Consider the following 22,076-nt stretch of genomic DNA (forward strand, 5'->3'; position numbering starts at 1 on the left):
AAAGGGCATTCTTGCAGTGGGGAACTGCACATACAAAGTTGTGCTGAGTTGGGCTTGCGAAAGCCTAGTGTACTCAGAGAATGTCGAACCCAGGGGATTAATTAATTGAGAAGAGGCTGAGTAGGTAGTCTGGGATGAGATTGCTGAGTTTGGATGGTTTCCTTCAGGCCACAGGGAGCCACTAAAAGTGTCTGGGCAGAAGAATGACATCAGCCCTATGGTTTAGCTCAGTGCTTCTCAAATGTACTGTGCCTGTGAATCACCAGGGCTTCTTGTTAAAATGCAGATTCTGAGTCCATATGTCTGGGGCGTGGCCTGTCATTCTGCATTGCTAACAAGTTCCAGAGATATGCTGGAACTTGCTGCTAGGCCCTGGGACACACTTGAAGTAGAAAGATTTTAAGTAGCTGTCCTTCAGATCACTGTGGACCGATGCAGGAAGAGTCTGGAGGCAGGAAAAACATCCAAGCAGACATTGGGGAACCAAGAGTTGGTTGCTCAGGAAAGCTGTTGCAAATGCTGGAGAGGGTGTGGAGAGAAGGGAACCCTCCTGCACTGCTGGTGGGGATGTAAACTGATACAGCCACTACGGAGAACAGTATGGAGGTTCCTTAAAAAACTAAAAACAGAACTACCATACGACCCAGCAATCCCACTCCTGGGCATATACCCTGAGGAAACCATAATTCAAAGAGTCATGTACCACAATGTTCACTGCAGCTCTATTTACAATAGCCCGGACATGGAAGCAACCTAAGTGTCCATCAATAGATGAATGGATAAAGAAGATGTGGCACATATATACAATGGAATATTACTCAGCCATGAAAAGGAACGAAATTGGGTCATTTGTAGAGATGTGGCTGGATCTAGAGACTGTCATACAGAGTGAAGGAAGTCAGAAAGAGAAAAACAAGTATCGTATATTAACGCTTATATGTGGAACCTAGAAAAATGATACAGATGAACTGGTTTGCAGGGCAGAAATAGAGACACAGATGTAGAGAACAAACGTATGGACACGAAGCGGGGAAAGTGGAGGAGGGTGGTGATGGTGGTGGGATGAATTGGGAGATTGGGATTGACATATATACACTAATATGTATAAAATAGATAACTAATAAGAACCTGCTGTATAAAAAAATAAATTTTAAAAAATTCAAAAATTAAGAAAAAAAAAAAAGAAAAGAAAGCTGTTGCTTCTCCCATCAGCTTTGGGAACCCAGACCCCATCTGGGTTAAGTCATCCTCTACAGGAGAGGTCAGAACTCAGCTTTGCCCAAGTCTTTCAGATGGTGAGTCTCAGCAACTGACATCACAGTGCCCTTGGGGGACAGTCATAACCTGTTGATATTCACGCCAGTGCAAGATTTGGAACAATTTGCAGAAAATATGACTCTCTCTTCCATGCTGGGGCAAAATAGTACAACCACAAGGGCAGGATCCATAGAATGTTACCAGCTGTTTCGGTGGTTTTCTGGTACTATTTGTGAAGTCTTCATTCTTGTCATCTGCTAGCAGAGGACTGGTGGCAGTTGCCAGAGGCTGGAGGAAAAAAAAATCATGGGAGAATTTACATTTGAGAAAATTCCATTCATTGACTTAATTATTTCTGGGAACTCAGAAAAGACCACCATGATCCTTTAGCCGAGAAAATGCTGGGGCCGGCCTTGGAAATGCTAGAATTTGTCGGCAGGAGCAGCTTTTGAGAAGTCCTGTCGTGTGTCATTTTGTAGCCTGAATATTTTGCCTGCGTTTGAAATTTTTGAAATATGAAGTAGTGCTATAGCAACATAGGGTGAAATTAACGCAGGAAATGAAAATAATTAAACCCAGAGGGGCAGTGATAAATCTTGAAGTCATCACCCTGCCACACTGATCCTTACATGTCAATATTTCCTGTTTTTTTCTTTTTTTTCTTCCAGTCCTCATCATTACGCAGACGTACTTTTTTTTTTTTCTTTTTAACGCAGCGGCAATTACATTCAATTCTGTTTTCTGCTTGACACTGCAACATAACTATTTTTTCATGTTGTTACACAGGCCTAATAATCAAGTTCACTGGCTGTATAATTCACTGGCGAGATGTATGATAGTTTATTTAAACCTTGCTATTGGCCATTTCAGTCACATGATGCTATTAAAAATGGAATGAGCAACAGTGGGAGTGTGAAATGGTACAGTCCTTTTGGGAAAGCAATTTGGCAATGTGTATCACAGGCCTAAAAAATCTTCACTGCCTTAGAGCTAGTCATTTCTCTTCTGGGAATCTCTCATAAGGAAATAATCTAAAGTGTAGACCCGGATTTCTGTGTCAAGATGGAAACTTTATGTATCATAGAGAAAAGCTTGAAACAACTAAATGTTCAAACATAGGGGAAGCATTATGTAAATTATTACATAGCTGCTCCATGGAATATTATACAGCCATCAAAACTGTTTATGAAGAGCTTATAAATGGAAAATGCTTATGTTATTGTTGAAATAAGCAGGATGTAAGACTATATTGATACTATGATCCCAGCTGTGTAGAATTAGTTTCCCAAGTAGTCATAGAAAAAGACTGGAGAGAAAAACACCAAAATATTAACAGTGGGTGGGAGGACTAGGAGTGATATTGTTTTTCTTGCAACTTCTTCTGTCTTAAAAAAAGTTTACCTTGGGGCTTCCCTGCTGGCGCAGTGGTTGAGAATCTGCCTGCCAGTGCAGGGGACACGGGTTTGAGCCCTGGTCCAGGAGGATCCCACATGCCACGGAGCAACTAGGCCCATGTGCCACAGCTGCTGAGCCTGCCCTCTAGAGCCTGCAAGCCACAACTACTGAGCCTGCATGCCACAACTACTGAAGCCCGTGTGCCTAGAACCCACGCTCCTCAGCAAGAGAAGCCACCACAATGAGAAGCCCGCGTACTCCAACGAAGAGTAGCCCCCGCTCACCGCAACTACAGAAAGCCCATGCACAGCAATGAAGACCCAACGTGGCGAAAAATTAATAAATTAAAAAATACATGTATCCTAAGACAATTTAATTTCTACATAATGCAATTTTTGAGTAGTCTGCATTAAAGTATCTGGAAAATTTTTTTTTTTAATCAGAAAGGAGGATGGCGTCAGCTACCAGGAAAACTTAGCACTGCTATGCACATTATCAGATAGGCATTACTATCAAGTTCTGAATTTCTTGGATGCCTTGGATGTGAAGTAAAATAAGTTTGTTGATTAGGTCCTTGTTATTCTAGATAATTTGTATTGACTGAAATTTATTTTTTATAAGAAAAACAGAAAAACGTCTACATTTCTATACTTTCCAAGTAGTCTATCTGACCAAATTTTTATTTTATAATAATTAGAACAATCTTTAAAACACACACATCCATTTGTCAAGCAAGGATGGGTTAAACAAATTATTGTACATACATTCAATGGAATACTGTATAGTTGTGAAAGATAAGAGTTCCATATTTACTGACATTGAAATCATGTCTGTAACATGTTAATCAAGTGATAAAAAGTAAGCTCTAAAATAGGCACACACTAGGATCCTAGTTTGTAAATGTCATGTTCCTCCCCGCCCCCCCAGCACCTTTCTCATTCTCACACACACACATAATATTCTAAAAAGGGATTTGTCTCTACAGTGGTTACCTCTAAGGAATAGGAATGTGGGTGATTGTAATTTTCTTTTTATTTGTTTGAATTGTCTAAATTTGCTAATTGAACAATCAATATTTATATAATCTAGAAAATAAATTTTAAAATTTCTCCCACTTCAATAAAGAAAAAAACGAGAGAAGAAGTAAGATTGGCTTTGGCATGGCAGGTGAGGAACTGCAGAAAGAAGTTTAACCCAGTGTATTTTCACTGTGTGATTTCCCACTCAGGCCCTCAGGGCTCAGATACACATTCCTATGAAAACCAAGTGACTCACTTTTTTCTCCCATCTCCCCCGCTTTCTCATCTCATCTGTACTTCTCTGAATCTTGGCCCTATTCAAGGTTTATGTGGGGCATTCCTTCCTCCAGGAAGGCTTCTCAGATTTCCCCACCCCGACCACCATGCAAATAATATCTTCTGTGGAATGTTTACAGCTCTAGCCCCAATTCCTTGAGTATCTTATCATCACTCTGTTTGTGTCATGAGGGTTATATAAGATACTAAGATATTATTATTTAAGATATGAAGTATTATCGTGGACCCGAGAAAGAGTTCCTTCAGAACAGGTTTACGTGAACTTTATATATCTGCTTCTCCGGTATCACACACGGCTTGGTAAGTAGTAGGTACACAGTTCAACTTTGCTAAAGGACTGAAAGTTTGACACAGGGTCCTTTCTTCCCTGGGAAAAAGAGTCGCTGAGAGATGATATTCACAAATAAACGCGCACTTGAAAAATAAGACATCGATGTCGAAGACCCTTACTTATGGAGTAAGCCAGTCAGTATGTGCTAGAGATTGCAATAAGCACTTAATTTCCCTCAATAAGCGTTCAGTAATCCACGGAATAGGTACTATTAGCTCCAATTTACAGATGAGGATACGGAGGCTGTAATTTGCACAGCCAGGGAGTGGGGCAGACAGGATTTTAACCCATGTCTGTCTGACTCCACAACCCTTGACCTCTCCACGGGGCAGGAGAGACGCCAGATGAGTGACTCAGGAAATAGAGTCAAAAGTTTCCCTCTTCCAAGGCAAGGGTCCTTTCATGTCAGGTAGCTAGTAAAAGCTGCCCATCTCATTTATTATTGTCCGGATATCTTGTACTGGATTCCATGTGCCAGTACACTGGTAAAGACACATTTTTTTTTTTTAATAACAGGACATTTAGAGCCTGTCTGCTCAATTAAGGGTTTAATTTCCATTCTTTAATCCACGTAACTGATGCCTGTGTCTGACCAACATAACCCCTCCTCTGAACAATATGAAACAAATCAGGGTGTTTTCCTATGTGCAACATTGTGAAATGATCATCTCTTCCTTCTCTTGCCTTAGCTGAGCACATCTGCTAAACTTTACTGGGTTATGTGCTGGTGATTGTCAGTTCAAAAGAGGTGAGACCAGAGATGTTGCTGCATGGAAAGAGCAATGTATCAAAAGAGCAGAACTCAGAACTCATTTACTTAAAAGACATTCACAGCCGATGAAAACACTTTTAAAATTATTGAGTATAGCTGACATATAGCATTGTAGTAGTTTTAGGTGTACAACATAATGATTTAATATATGTACATATTGTGAAATGATTACCACAATAAGTTTAGCTAACATCCATCACCATAGTCACAATTTTTTTCTTGTGATGAGAACTTTTAAGATCTACTCTCTTCGCAACTTTCAAATATTCAATACAGTATTGTTAACTATAGTCATCTTGTTGTACCTTACATCTTATAACTAGAAGTTTGTACCTTTTTTTATTCTTCTCTTTCTTTTTTTTTTTTTTTTTTTGTGGTACGTGGGCCTCTCACTGTTGTGGCCTCTCCCATTGCGGAGCACAGGCTCTGGACGCGCAGGCTCCGCGGCCATGGCTCACGGGCCCAGCTGCTCCGCGGCATGTGGGATCTTCCCGTACCGGGGCACGAACCCGTGTCCCCGGCATCGGCAGGCGGACTCTCAACCACTGCGCCACCAGGGAAGCCCGGAAGTTTGTACCTTTTGACAACCTTCATTCGTTTTGCCCAGTCCCTTCCCCATGCATCTGGTAACCACCAATCTGTTCTCTGTTTCGATGAGTTTGGTTTTTTTAAGATTTCGCATGTAAGTGAGATCATATGGTATTTGTCTTTCTCTGTTTGACTTATTTCACTTAGCGTAATGCCCTCAAGGTCCAGTCATGTTGTTGCAAATGGCAGGATTTCCTTCTTTTTTATGGCCGAATAATATTCCATTGTACATATATACCACATCTTTTTTTTTTTTTGCCGCACCACGCAGCATGTGGGATCTTAGCTCCCTGACCAGGGATCGAACCCGCGCCCCCTGCAGTGGAAGCGCAGAGTCTTAACCACTGGACCACTAGGGAAGTCTCTGTACCACATCTTTTTTATCCATTCATCCATTGATGGACACTTATGTTGTTTTCATATCTTGGCTATTGTAATTAATGCTGCCATGAACGTAGCAGTGCAGATATATTCTCGAGATAGTGATTTTATTTCCTTTGGATAAATCCCCAGAAGTGGAATCGCTGGATCCATTTGCTGTAGTTACAGTTACAGTCTATAGTCACCATGAAAATGGAATTAGTGACTATTGTGCTGTAGCTCCTACAGGAAATACAGGGTTAGTTTCCTTCAAGCCTCTGGTCACAACATTTTCATCAACTGATCAATACACAACCTTGTGGTATGTGTTTCTGTTTAGAGGCACCTTATTTAATATATAGTGCTGACTCATTAACATTGAACTCACAGCCAAAAGCACCATAACTCACACCTGGATGAAGCTTATCTAACTTGTATTTTCTTTGTAAGGCACATCACAGCTTCCTGTGCTTTGGAACATCAGACAGCACTTCAGCACTGCTCTTGGGGCTCATTTTAAACAGTGAAGTCATAAGCACAAAATCATAACCAAAAGCACAAAAATGTGAAAAACGTGGCACTAAATAGACCATGAAAAGGACACTTGTTTACAGCCTGAGAGCTCACACATGATCCCAGCTGGGAACATTTGTGTCATAGTTTGCTAGGGCCACTGTAATAACAACAAGCAAAACCTGGGTGGTTCAACAGAATTTCATTTTCTCACAGTTCTGGAGCTGGAAGTCTGAGGACAAGGTGTTGGCAAGTTTGGTTTCTCCCAAGGCCCCTCTCCTTGGTTTGTAGATGGTCACCTTCTTGCTATGACCTCGCATGATCATTCCTCCTATCTCTCTGTGTGTCCTAAACTCCCCTTCTGATAAGGATACCAGTCAGATTGGATTAGAATCCACCCTAACGGCCTCATTTTAACTTAATTATCTCTTTAAAGGCCCAATCTCCAAATACAGTCACATTCTGAGGTTAGGGCTTCAACACATGAATTTGGGGGGACACAATTTAGTCCATAACCGTATATGTCAGGGAACAAATTTTTTGCTACTCTGCAGTTATCCGTGAATGAGCTCAAAAGCTCTGTGAGCATTGATTTGGGGGTTACAAATACATTTTAGCAAGTAGGTGAATTCATAAATAAGGAATAATAATTTGAGAATCATGAAGGTTGACTGTAATTGCATCAAACACAACTATTGAATAAGACATCTGGTCGGCTGTTGAATTTTTTGATACTTGCAAGGCTGGTCTAAGATAAACCTGCGACTCTAGGAAGATAACGTTCCCTCCAGTTCCTTATACATGGACCGAGATTCGCTGTCTGGGTAACTAAGGAGAAGGGAGCCTGAGCTTTTCTGTAATGCCTTGGTAGCCTCCCCCTCTTTCTTGAATTCTTCTCTTTGAGAGAAAGCAAGTTTAGTTTTTGTTTTGTTTTGTTTTGCGGTATGCGGGCCTCTCACTGCTGTGGCCTCTCCTGTTGCGGAGCACAGGCTCTGGATGCGCAGGCTCAGCGGCCATGGCTCACGGGCCCAGCCACTCCGTGGCATGTGGGATCTTCCCGGACCGGGGCACGAACCCGTGTCCCCTGCATTGGCAGGCGGACTCTCAACCACTGCGCCACCAGGGAAGCCCCAAGTTTATTTTTAAAACGAGAAAAACAATAGTGCATGTAAAGCTTCTGGCCTCACCCAAAACATTGTAAACCGAGCTATAAATCCTGGGAACACAATGTCTGCACACTCTGTAGCTTTCTAGAAAATCTAAGCCAAACAACTGGAGGGATGGGGCTGGGGAATGGAGGATAATTTCTCACACCCTTCCAATGCTAGCAGCTGCTGCAGTAGGCTCCTATTTTCTCATTCAGCTCTCATAAAGCTCGTGGAGCAGGCAGGGCAGCAATTGTTGGAGTTAGGAAGGAGGTTGAGTTGCGTGAAATCATCTGGCTGCTTAGGGCTCAGCACCAGAACCAGGGCCTTTAAACTCCCCAAACTCGTCCTCTTTCTTTGACTTTGAGTTGGAACTAACTGAATTGGTCCCAGATGTTGATATCAATGCATCCATGTTTAAGAAGATCAACACTTCTTTCAAAGCCTTGAGGTGTTTGTGAATTCTTTTACTTTTCTACACTCATTCCTTGTGTATCTATTATATGCAAGAGAGGGGATGGGTGTACGGATCCAAAAGTGAGTGAGTTCTGGCCTTTACCATGGTGGAATTCCGAGTGTCTAGAGTACTGCCCCATAGAACCATAAAACTGAGCCATATAGGCAATTTTAACGTGTCTAGTAGCTACAACAGAAAACTGAAACAGATGAAATTAACTTGAGAATATATTTATTTAATCCAATATATCCAAAAAATGATCATTTCAACATATAGTCAATGAGATCATGTTAATGAGATGTTTTACATTCTTTTATTCCTATTACTTTTTTTTCAAATGCAGTATGGATCTTATACCCATAGCACATCTCGATTTGTACCAGCCACATTGGCAGTGCTCAGTAGCCACATGTGGCTAGTGGCTGCCATATTGGATGGTGCATGTCTAGGGGCACATGTCTCTAAACTAATTCATATGCCATCATGGGATGCTGGCCATAATGAAGCCTCTCCTCTGTATCCTGGGAACACGGAGAGGGAGCATTTCTGGGAATTGCTTCCAAAGTCTTTCCAGGGAAGGAGACTTTTGAGTTGGGACTTGATTGCACCCAGAAGGGAAGGGCATCCTTGGTAAAGGTAGGAGCACCTTTCTGGGGGCTGGTGAAAGGAGGAGGCCCAATTCCCTGAGCCGGTTGGTTCTGACATTCTTTAGGTTGGCTTGAGTGTTGCAGAGGGACTTGAGCTCAGGAGGGACAACAATTTTCAGACCTGATGAATTTGCTCAGCACTTAGAACTTAGTAAGCTTAGAACTAAGTAAGCCAAACCCTGTTCTCTAGGAGCTGATTTCTAGACTAGTGCTTCTCAAACTCAAGTGGGCATCAGAGTCACTTGGGGGGCTTGTGAAAACACCGATTCCTTGGCCCTACCCCAGAGTTCCTGATTTACTAGACTTGGGGTGGGGCCTGAAAATTTGTGTTTCTAGCAAGCTCCAAGACACTGCTGCTTGGAGAAACAGTCTTTGAGAACCATTGGTCTAGCAGATGAGTAAAGCCATCAAACATTCATTCAACAAACATTCCCAGTTTAGCACTTTGGGGCAGGCACTGCTTCAGCACTGGGGATATAGTAGTGAGCAAGACAAGTGAAGTCCCCTTCTTCAGTGGAGCTTTGGGCAGGGACACAAATAACAGACATTGGTGACCTCAGGGATCTGCAGTTGACCAGATAATTACATCTTACCATTCGCCCTAAAACTCTGATGCTTATAAAAATTACGAGATTGTTTCTACTCCCCAAGAGAAACATCTGTCAGAAGGGATATACCATTTAATGAGAACTATGTGACACACTTTGTGCCAAGGACTTTACAAATATAATCACGTAGTATTCTGATTATGGGATAAGCACCGATACTTGCTTTTTGCTGTGGAGTAACTGATTTTCAAAAAGTTTGGTGGAATAACTTGGCCCTATTCCCACAGTTAGTTTATGGTTTGTCTCTGATCTGTCTGTTGGTTCATGGTGGTTCCTTTGGTCTGGTCCTCTTAGCAACACTTCCCTCCTCCAGTTTTTCTAGTTATAACTTCTCTTGTTTGTCTTTCAGATCCCTGATCAACCACCAGTTCTTCAAAAAAGTCTTTCTTGACCTCCCTGATGAGTTTCACTGGAGTATTTATTCATGATTTAATTCACAGGGTCTGTCACATGGTGGCTGCTTAATACAATTTGTTGATTGAATGAAGGAGTTAATGCATTTGATGAAATCAGTGATGGCTTCTTGCCTTATTGGGCTGAAAAGAAGTCATTCCAGGAAACTGGAGAAAGGAGAAAAGCCGCCTGGCAGTTAAAACCAGAGACAGCCTTGAACCTGGAGGGGTGGAGGCCCGAGGCGGGGACCAGGCATTCTGCACAGACCTGGGATTTGGGTAGACAGGGAGGGGTCATTCTGGGAAGAGACTGTAGAGGTAGACGTGGAATCCTGAAAAACAAGTTCAGGAAATCGGGAGCCCCTGAATGTTTGCGGGTAGCCGAGCCACATGTAGCCTTTTTTCTGTTTTGGAGGAAAAACTCAACTCCTCAGGCACCTGTGATGGGTGCTTGGGGCGGGGGCAGTAGTTCAGATTCAAGCTCCAAACCCATATTATTGGGGTCAAGTCCAATTCCAGCCCTTAATAGCATGTGACTGTGGGCAAGACGCTTAACCTTTGTGAAGCTCAGTTTTGTCCTCTGAAAAACAGGCAAAAACAAACAAAAAACCATTACTGAATCCATTGTGTCGGCTTTGAGGATTAAATGAGTTACTATAGGGTGAATTGTCTGAGGTAAAGTCTGACACGTGGAGAGCACTAGCTGTTATTAAGGAGATGAATCTCTTCTCGTCTCTCTTCTCTCCTTTCCTTCTCCTTCTCTCTCCATACGTTGCCCACGAGAAGATTTTTAAGGGCTCCTGGGTGGAACTCTAGAACCAGCTCTTGGCATCCGGGTAGGTGGCATGTCACCGAGGGGCCAAAAGACAGCGTCCGTGGGTGGCAGGACAAGGCGTGAGGCCAAGCTGGTCACAGCCTGAGGCATTTGGTTCCATACCTGGTTCCCCCACCGGTGACAAAAGGCAGATCATTCACCTCTTGGTGTCTCAGTTCCGACGTCTGCATCAGGGGACCACAAGCCCAGCTGAACCTCACTGTTACTCTGATCCCCTCACTGCCCCAAGTTCGTAGTCTCCTCCCGGGAAATAATTTAGCAACTGCTGCGGCCAGTGAGGGGCTGAGTCCAAATCAGATGAATGCCAGGATACACGCTAATCTCAAGGGAAGTCCCTGCCTGCAGTGACACCGCATGGCACTCACCTCCACAAAATACGGAGCAACAGATGATGCTTCAAGAAGGAAAAACAGGGCTTCCCTGGTGGCGCAGTGGTTGAGAGTCCGCCTGCCGATGCAGGGGACACGGGTTCGTGCCCCGGTCCGGGAGGATCCCGCATGCCGCGGAGCGGCTGGGCCCGTGAGCCATGGCCGCTGGGCCTGCGCGTCCGGAGCCTGTGCTCTGCAACGGGAGAGGCCACAACAGTGAGAGGCCCGCGTACCGCAAAAAAAAAAAAAAAAAAAAAAAAGAAGGAAAAACAAACTTTCTGAGTTCACTTGGCTGCAGAACATCGTAGGAGACCGAATTACAGTAAAGCTAAAAATAAGACCTGGGAGGACCAGTGTGCTTTTTTTCCTTAAATGCACAAAAGGTTTCTCTTTTCTACCTGACTGAGAACAGCATTATTCAACAGGCACATTTTGCCTTATTTTGTCGCATAGGACCCAGAAAAGCTCAGGGGAGAAAGAGTTCCTGAGATTGTAGCTTACTGCTAGACGATCAAACCCAGGGAAAGTTATTTTTATACCTAGTGGGTTTTTTTTTCTTCCTTCTCCTTTCAGCTGCCTGGTGTTTATCCTCACAATTAGGGGGTCTGTCTTGTGAAACAAAGTATTTTTTCTTTCTTTCCTTGATTATAAAAGGCATACATGTTCATTGTAGAAAATTAGAAACTACCAAAAAAAAAAAAAAAGAGAGAGAGAGAGACATCTGTCATTCAAAGATAAACATGGTTAATACCTCAATACATTTTCTTCTGGTTTTGGGGTTTTCTTTAATGCTTCTTTTAAATAGTTAAGTCCATATGATACATATAGCTTTGTAGCCCACAGTTGTAAGGAAATATTTCTGACACATGGCAGAATGCACTGCACGCCCTTTCCCACATCCCTTACCCCAGAGGTAAGTTTGTTCATTATTCCCTTTCTTTTCTTTATTGTTTTTCACATATTCAGGTGTCAATAAACAATATAGTGTTACATTTTGCATGTTTTTGATGTGTGTAAAGGCCAGCATAGTGAATGTTAGAGCTTAACAATGCCAAGAAATCTATGGGGACTGGTCAACTGGTGACTCTGGGTGGATCACCCCAGACTTCAAGTTGATCCTGGTGTGCTATGAGGACATTAGAAGTATTATCATTTTCAATGTGAGTCAAGACACAAAGAATAGTTAGGAAACCATTGCTTTTATATTTGATTCCTTATAAGTTTGTGATAGTCAACCATGACAATGAGTTTATTTCTAGTTCATTCATTTTTACTACTGTATATGTATGAGTGTATCACACATTATGAGATTTTTCCATTATCCTGAAGATGGCCATTTGGGTTGTTTCTAGTGTTTGGCTATTTCAAACAATGCTCTGGGAATTCCCTGTTAGTCCAGTGGTTAGGACTTGACTCTTTCGCTGCCATGGCCCAGGTTCAATCCCTGATCAGGGAACTAAGATCCCGTAAGCTGCATGGTGCAGCCCAAAACAAACAAACAAAAAAACCCAGACAAATCAATGCTTTTATGAACATCCTTAGGCCTGTCTCCTGCCTCACATGTGTAAGAATTCCTAATTTAGGACATAAATCTATGCTGGGTCATAGGGTATGTGCATTCCCAAACATATTGAAACATACTGAAAAATGGCAAATCATTTTCCAAAATTATTGCCCAATTTAGTGCTCCAGATACTTGGCTCTGCTGGGGGTATTGTCAGACTTTTCAATGTTTGCCATTCTGGTGGATGAAAATATCACATTGTGATTTGAATTTTCTTGATTTCTAATCAGGTTGACTGCATTTTAAATTTTAAAAATTTTGCCATTCAAGTTTTCCTCTTTTTCAAAATGTCAATTTACATCTTTTGTTCATTTTCTTCCTTTTTTCCCTCCTTCCCTCCTTCCTCCTCCCTCCCTCCCTCCCCCCTCTTCCTTCCTTCCTTCCTTCCTTCCTTCCTTCCTTCCTTCCTTCCTTCCTTCCTTCAGTAAGAATTCTTTATATGCTCCAAGTACCATTCCTTGGCTGGTGGTGTAAATATTTTCTCCAGTTTTTGCATTTTCACTTTTCTGTATTGTATTTTGATGAACAGAAGTTGTTGAACTTACCAATTTGATAAAGGTTAATGCTTTTTTAGTGTTTGATTAAGAACTCCCTCTCTACCTTGAAACCATCAATACATTCTACATATTTTTTCAAAAAATTTTACAGTTTTGCTTTTCATTTTAGTCACTAAAATACCTGAAACTGATTTTTTGGTAAGGGTGAGGTGGGGATCAACATTTTTGTTATATCTTCCATATGCACAACTGATTGCTCCATAACCATTTATTGAATAGTCCATCTCTATCTGCTGACCTGCATTGAAATTCTTTCCTATTATCTATAAATGCATGGGCCAGTTTCTAGGCTCAGTTCTCTCCCAATTGGCATATATGTCTCTCCATATATCAATAGTATCCTATCAACTTTTATAATTTTATAGTAAGTTCTGATATTTGGAAGGGCAAGTTTTGTTATTTGTTATTCTTCGGTTACAATGGTAATTGATTTACCATTGGCCCTTTGCTCTTGGTCATACATTTCAAATGAGATGTTCAAGTTCCCTGGATAACCCTGCTGGTATTTTTACTTCAGTTGTATTGAATCTGCAGATCAGTTTGGGGACATTTGACATCTATCTATTGAAACTTCCTATCCATAAACATAAACCCACTTTCTCTTTCCATTTAAATATTTTAAAATGTCTTCTAATGAGTTTTATAGCTGTATTCATAAAGGTCTTGTATATTTCTTATTAGAATTATTTTTGTTACCATGGTAAATTATATTTTTTAAATTTCATTTTAAACTGATGATTGTTGGATTATAAAATTACAATTTTTTAAATGCAATTTTTTGTTTTGTTTACTGATAACAATTTTGCTAATTTTCTTATTCTTTCTAATAATTTATAGTTTCCATTGATTTTTTTGGTAGATAATCATATAGTTTGGGAATAAAGAAAATTTTTATACCTTTCTTTTATTTATATTGTCTCATTGCATGAGGTAGGACCTCTAAAAAAAAAATCAGATTTAAACCAGGATACCAGCTTCTTTGCTGACTGTAAAGGAAATTCTTTTAATAATTCACCATCAAGTATGATATTTACTTTGGATTTTTGTAAATATCATTTTTAAAGTTAAGGTAATTTCTTTCTATTTCTAGTTTGCTAAATGTTTTTTCTCAAACACTTACTAGTGTTGAATTTTTAGAGAGCTTTTTGTGTGTCTACTCATATTACCTTGTGATTTCTCTCACTTAATGTGTTATAATGATGAATTGCATAAATAAATAGCTAATTTAAGTCAACATAGCATTTCTTTTTTTTGTTTTGTTTTGTTAACATGGCATTTCTTGGTTAAACCACATTTGGTCATGTGTATAATCATCCCTTATAGTTTCTGGATTTGATTTGCTAATATATTGTTCAGGGACTTTGCATCTAGGTTCATATGGATTGTAATTTTTATTGGCTGGTGATTTTCCTTTTTTATATTATTTCTGCCTCATTTTGATATCAAAGCTGTACTTTCCTCATCAAATGAATGGAGAAATCATTCCCCTCTTTCAGTTTTCTGCGAGTTTGAATTATCTGTAGTTACCTGTTCTTGACATTTAGTTGGAACTTGTTTTTGTAACCAGTGGGCTTGTGAGTTCTTTATGGGGTGGTTTTAAATAATAGATTTAATTTCTTTAACACTTAAAGGAAAAGCTAGGTTTTCTCATTTCTTTTAGTCCATTTTGGTCACATACTTTTCTAGGAATCTTTCTATTTTATCTAAGTTTTATCTGTATTGGCAGAAAGTTGTTCGTAGTATTTCTTATCTTTTTAATCTCTGCCTATCTATAACTTTTTCCCTTTTATTATTCCTAATATTATTTATTTGAACCCTGTCATTGTTTTCTTGATTGTTCTCACCGAAAGTTTCTCAATTTTATTAGACTTCTTAAAGAACCAACTTTTGACTTCGTTAAAGCTATCTTATTTTTATCTTCTATTTCATTAATTTCTGCTCTCATTTTTATTTCTTTCTTATGGTCTGCTCTCCTTGGGTTTATGCTGTAATTATTTTTTTAATTCCTTAAGTTGCATATTTAGCTCACGGTATTTCACCCTTTCTTCTTTTCTAATCTAATCATTTAAGGCTACGTATTCCTCCCTGAGTGTTGATTTAGCTGTGTTCAATCCATTTTGTTTTTTGTTTTTCTAAAAATATTTTTATTTATTTGGCTGCGCCGGGTCTTAGTTGCGGCACGTGGGATCTTTTTTTTAGTTGTGGCATGTGGGCTCTTAACTGCGGCATGCGTGCGGGATCTAGTTCCCTGACCAGGGATCGAACCCCGGCCCCCTGCATTGGGAGCGTGGAGTCTTAACCACTGGACCACCAGGGACGTCCCAATCTATTTTGATATGTAACATTTTCATTGACATCCAGTTCTATCTATGTTCACATTCCACTTTAATTCTTTCTTTGATCTTTGACTTCTGTAGAAGTATGCTCATAAATTTCCAAAACCGTAAGGCTCTCTGTTATCTTTTCATTATTTATTTCCAACTGAATTGCTTTGTGGTCAGAGAAAGCAGCATACATGCTGTGCGTCTGAATTTTGTTGGACTTGCTTTATGGTCTGCAAGGCAAGTTTTCATGTATTAAGTGAAAACCATATGGGTGGCACTTTATATACATTATCTTGACTCCTCCCAATGCTGATTCCAAATACAAAATAATGTTTATTTAACAGATGAGATAACTGAGGCTCAGAGAAGTAAGTGTGGGAGGCAGGAGTTAATCCAGTTTAGTTTACTCAAAACCGTTTTTCTACTTATGTAACAGCTTACTTTGTCATTTGGAAAATAAGGTTAAATAATAATAATCAGATTATTATTATTATATAACTATAATATTATTCATATTAAGAAAATATGAATTTAAGGGCTATCTAGATATTTCACTTTCTGATCTTAGTGTTCCCTCTTCTTTAATTTCTTCAGTCATTCACGATCTCTGTTGACGCTGCCCTGGGCCAGGCTCTGGATCTATTTCTTGTCCCTGAGAAGTCCATGTCCTAGTTGGACAGGGAAGACAACTTGTTTTACTTTCCCCTAACATGACTTGTAGCATGGGTGGGATCATTTGTTCTTTTAGTGAAATATATAAAAATCTCTTAGAAAACACTTGGAGGGGAATTCCCTGGTGGTCCAGTGGTTAGGACTCAGTGTTTTCGCTGCTGAGGGCCCGGGTTCAATCCCTGGTCGGGGCACTAAAATCCTGCAAACCATGCAATGCGACCAAAAACCCCCCAAAACACACACACGAGAGTGCGTGCGACCACTTGGAGGGCTTCCCCGGTGGCCCAGTGGTTAAGAACCTGCCTGCCAATGCAGGGGACACGGGTTCGAGCCTTGGTCTGGGACGATCCCACATGCCGCGGAGCAACTAAGCCCGTGCACCACAACTACTGAGCCTGCACTCTACAGCCTACGTGCCACAACTACTGAGCCCGCGAGCCACAACTACTGAAGCCCGCGTGCCTAGAGCCCATGCTCCACAACAAGAGAAGCTACCGCAATGAGAAGCCCGCGCAACGAAGAGTAGCCCCTGCTCACCACAACTAGAGAAAGCCCACACACAGCAACAAAGACCCAACGCAGCCAAAAATAAATAAATAAATAAATATGTTAAAAAAAAAAAACACTTGGAGGAAAATGTTGAATAAATAGAGCTGCTGTTTCTGGGCTGATGGTTGGGGTGACCATTCTATAATCACTGTTGTATCTTTTAGGTCCCTGCCCTTTCCAAGTCTCTTCCCCCGTCTCCTGGTCCCAGGTGCACCTCTGGTACCACCCTCAGCTTTCTCCCTAGGAAGTTGCACCCAGTCCCATCACTGTGGCTTCCTCGTGGATGCTGGCTCCCCCAGACCTGTGTCTCCAGCTCCAATCTTGCCTGCACTTCTGGTCTTCACTGCCCTGTGCCTTTCCGCTGAGGATGCCCTTTGCCCTTGGCCTGTAGGAGTGAAGGCTGTGAAAGTCCCAGAGCCCCGGGGTGGAGGCAGAGGCTGCCTACTCCTGCTTTCCTGTGCCACTTCCACATCCCTGCACACCTGCCGCTGTGCAGCCTCCCTCTCCTCCCATCCCTTTGCTCTTGTTTCCAAGGCTAGGCAGGGGCCGAGCACTTTCTCCTACAGCAGGTGTCTCAACTCATCTTCCCAAAGCACCTTGCAAGAAAGTCATTCTTTCCTCCGCTTTACAGATGAAGAAATTGGGAGCTTAGAGGGGTGAAAATTTGCCCAAGGTCTTGATTGGGGATGCAAGCTCAGGTCCACCTTCAGGTGGGTGTTCTTTCCCCCCATTCTGCTGTCTTGGATGACTTAAGATTCTATTCCTGTAGCTGCTAAGTGGTGACCACAGGCAAGGCACTGGCTTTGTGTGGACCATGGGTCCTTCATGTTAAAGTGGGGGCAGCCATACCTACCTTCTCTTTTCCATAGAATTGTTGGATGTTTCAAAACAACTAGGAAGCTCTTTTGAGAAGACAACAAACTTGGATAGTCTGGTCACTAGGTCCAGCTCTGAGCTTCACACACGTTCTCTGCCCAAACCAGGGTTAAGTCTCTAAGGATGGAGCCCCTTTGTGGGCACTTTTCGGGTTTGCTGGGTGTGCACCTCTGGGTTCTGAGAGGCAGAGAAAGCAGCCTGAGGCAGAGAGCTGAGGTGGAGTGAGAGAGGAGCATTTGGGAAATGACAAGGCCTTTTGTGGCTGGACTAGGGAGAGTGGGGAAGGGGTGAGAATTGAGGGTGGGAGGCCAGCAGGCTCAGGTTTCACGAGCTGAGCTAAAGAGCTTGGCTTTTTTTTTTTTTTTAACATCTTTATTGGAGTATAATTGCTTTTCAATGGTGTGTTAGTTTCTGCTTTATAACAAAGTGAATCAGTTATGCATATACATATGTTCCCATATCTCTTCCCTCTTGCGTCTCCCTCCCTCCCACCCTCCCTATCCCACCCCTCTAGGGCTTTTAATTCAAGGACAATGGGAAGACAGTGAAGACATTTTAAGCAATGATGATGATGATGACAATAATAATTATGCTGCTGCTGGTAGCTAATGTTTGTTAAGCGTTTGGCATTCCTTCATTAACTCATACTGGAAACGGTAACACCTGTAAAGAGGTAGATACTGTTATTATTTTCTTTTCATAGATGAAGAAGCTAAGATTCAGAGATGTTAAGTAACTTACCCAAGGCCACACAGGTGGTCTGTTTGGACCGAGACTTCAAACCCAGGCTGTCTGACTCCAGGGGTCCCTGTCTTTTTTTTTTTTTTTTTTTGGCCGTGCGGCTTGTGGGATCTTAGTTCCCTGACCAGGGATTGAACCCAGGCCCCAGCAGGGGAAGTGCCGAGTCCTAACCACTGGACCACCAGGGAATTCCCCAGGGGTCCCTGTCTTAACCATGACTTTCTCCTTGGTGGTCAGAGCTGAAGTGTTACCTTGCTTGCTTTTACCATTTGCTTTGTAAGGAGATAATTCTGTGTGGAAGCTGAGAGGAGGAGAGACTGGAAGCAGAGAGAATAATCTGAGGCCCTGGTCCAGGCAAGGGACGATGGTGGCCTTAATCCGAGGGGTGGCTGTGGATTAGACACGTCTGACAGGCTTTAAGACACCAGAATGAACGGTACATTGATTCATCCATTCAGCAGCTAGCAATGGATGTGCCTAAGATGTGCCAGGTCCAGAAATGGCCAGGTCTTGGTGGGGCGTGGTCTGGTAGGGCTGGGGGTCTGTGAATGAGAAGGAGTGACTTCACTGGATCAGGAGGGTTCTTCCTGGATGAGAAAGTGCAGCCCACAGCACTGCCCAGAACCGTCCAGTCATCTCCCCTCAACCCTTACTGCTGGTGGGAGGTATGGGCCATGTGGAACAGGGGCCTCCAGCAGCTCCCACCCTGCTGTGACCAGCTCCCTTTGGGCAGGGGATGAGGTTTGCCTTGGCTTTGATTCCTCATTAATTACTCTCCAAGGGTAATTCTGTAAGTGCCAGCAATGACCGGGAGTGAATTTCTCTCTCTCTCCCGCCTGCCTTACTTCTTCAACTTTTTGTCTCTTTAATGGGCCATCCAAGCTTGTTGGAATGTTTACCAAAGCAGGATGGTTAGATATGTAAATAAATGAACTTACCTTGTCAAAAGGATCTGGAGATAGAATTAAGATGAGAGGAGTAATTTGCAGGTGAATGACTACTTGGAAACCTCAGCAGGGAGACTGCTGGGGTTCTCTAATTATGTATCTTCTCCCAATGTTCTTTTCTTTGAACTGCTAGTGCGAGGGTGTATGGGGGTGACATGGGGGGCAGGAGACGTTATTTTGGATTTCTCCTCTTGATCGTGAAATACCTCTGGGGGCTGGGGAGTGCGGCGTGGGAGGGCTCGACCAGGATGCGGGGTTGCTTGTCAAGCCCTTTGCACTTTGCAGGGCACACTCATGCCTTCATTCGGATCCTCTCGTGTGCTCTCTGAGGGAGATGGTATTGCTAGCCCCGTTTATGGATGGAGAAACTGAGGTTCCTACGGGTGGGTTCAATCCCCACGAGGAAGAGGTGGTGTATTGTGGCTCAGATGAGGCTTCTGCTTCTCCCCGGCCCTCCAGCTGCCTCGTTCACACCAGGAACGCAGTCTCATGCTGCTCTCACCTGCCCAGCCGCCTTCTCTGTTGCCCAGACACCCCTGGCTGGCTGGGTCCCTTCCCATTCAAAGCTGTATTGGGAACAACCTGCTCTGTCTTCCCTGTGAGCTGGTGGCCGCGCCCCTTCCTTACGCAGCTCATTTTCCATTTTAAGATTTCCTGTCTGAGCTAAAGGGCAAAGATCTCGGCAGTATCAGCCTGGAGCCGGGCTTCTGTGTGTATAAAGGGGAGCCTCGGCCCCTGCCCTCTGTTTGTCCACTGGCCTTATCGACGGAGCCCAAGTCCCAAGTTCAGAGGTTCCAGTTCCTTCCCGATTTGCTGGGTAAAGTCCAGCCCTTCCGTGAGGGCAGTCAGGGCGGGTGGCCAGCCTGGAGCCAGCAGTCATTTACGGCCGGGCAGTGCTTCCGTCCTGCCTGGAGGTTACTGGCTGCAGTAGACAGACAGACGGATGGATGGACATGGGGGCTCGGGTGTCTTCTCTCTTTCCCTTCTTCCCCTTTGCTCTCTGCCGTGAACTGACTCAGCTGGGCCCTGCTGACCCGGGCAGCCGGTTCTCCTCGCAGCATCTCTGGGCCTCGTGCACACACATATTCCTGCACCAGCACACACTCCCTGCCAGCTCCAGGATCGCCGCCTTTCCCAGAGAGAGGCACTTAACTGGTGCCATTTTTTATGGGGGATAATAAGGACTATCGCTGGGAGAACAGCTTGCTGGTTCCAAGGTCCTTTCATCTCCTGTCTCATCTGAACTGTGGGGCAATCAGGAGTCGTCCAGATAGGGATCGCCTCTGTCTTACAGATGAGTGATCGGAGCTCAGAATCAATGGCTTCATTCAATCAGACTTTTATTCATCAAGAGGTTCCAGGGAGCTCCCGTCTCCCAGGCGCTGGGGACCAGAGGAGACGTCACGAGGCAGGCCCACTTAAGGTTGTTCAGACAGTCAGCGAGCAAAATCGGCGATTGCAAGGCAGGGCAAAGGGTGTCAGCTGAAGCACCCCGCGCGGTGGGGGCCGAGGGCCTGGGTGCAGGGTGGTGGCTTAGGAAATACTTTCGTGAGATTTGTCTGAGATCCCCTGTGATGCGCAAGGAGGCCCAGAGAAGGGTGTGGTGCTCAGTGGTATGGAGGGGACATTCCCCACCCACCAGAGTCTGGGCACAAATGATATGCAAGGGTCCTTCTACATAGACTTCCACAGTCTCTTCAGTGGAATGTCAGCCCCCCGAGAGGAAGGGCTTCATCTGTTTGGGGAACTGCTTTATCTCCAGGGCCTGAAGTGGAGCCTGGCCCAAGGCCCTCGATAAATATTTGCTGAATGAATAGACACAAACACACACCTGGTGCATGCCCGCCACTCTCGATCTCAGAACTATAGAATCTGCAAGCTGAAGGACACATCTGGAAGATTGCTAGCCGAGAGCAGAGCCAGAACCGTGGAGTCCTGACTCGAGTCTCACCTACTTCCCCAAAGACCATGGGACTGGGTGTTGACGTTGGAGCACCCAAGTTCTGGTGTCATTTACACCTTCAAAATTTGGGTGACCTTACTCTCCTCCACTGCAGAATGAGAAGGTCCCGTTGGCTGACCTTGGGAAGCCCCTTCCTGCTCTAATATTTGGCGAGTCTGGGAATAGGAAAGTGGCACAGGCAGGAATTTCTCCGACCTGAAGAGACTCCTTCTCTTTCCAGTCTGAGAAGGCAGTCTGGTTGCCCTTTGCCAACCCCTGTGGCCAGAAAGATGCCTGGCTTGTGGTCACAGCGGCTGGCCCTCTGGGCTCCTGCCCACCTCCCCACTGGCCTGCCTGCTGCCTGCTGGGATGGGTAGGGATGCAGCCTGTCCACCGCCCATGTGACTCTGCCCGCTCTGGGCCCAGCCTCCCCATTCCCTTAGCCAGAATGAAATGTCTGGGACCCAAGGAGCCTGGGGCTGTCCTTGAGCTCCAGGGCCTGCACAGGGAACGGACCCAGGGCCGCCCAGGCTGGCCCATCCTTATTGCTTTCTCCTTTTCTCCTTCCTCCCTTGTGGCTGGTGATCTGTGGTGTGGTCTGCAGTAGGATTTCTCTTGAGCCTCAGAGGCTGCAGCCTTGCTGGGAAAGACCTGTAGTGCCCAGAGGCCCTCAGCCTGCAGCCAGCATCCTCCTGTCCAGCATCCTCCTCCTACCTGTCCCACCAGCCAGCCTCTCCCACCTTGAGCCTTTCCCGGTGGCACTGATTTCCCTTCATCATTTTTCTTTCCCTTTCCCACAACCTTGTACTTTTTTTCTATCCCTCCGTCGGGGAGGGGACCTGCTATGGTGGAACTTAAAGTTAGAAAGAACAAGGGAGCCTTTAATCCCTGCCCTGCTAGAAACCAGCAGTGTGACTTGA

Source organism: Mesoplodon bidens, assembly GCF_964165515.1.
Source record: "Mesoplodon bidens genome assembly, chromosome: 6".
Lineage (NCBI taxonomy): Eukaryota > Metazoa > Chordata > Mammalia > Artiodactyla > Ziphiidae > Mesoplodon > Mesoplodon bidens.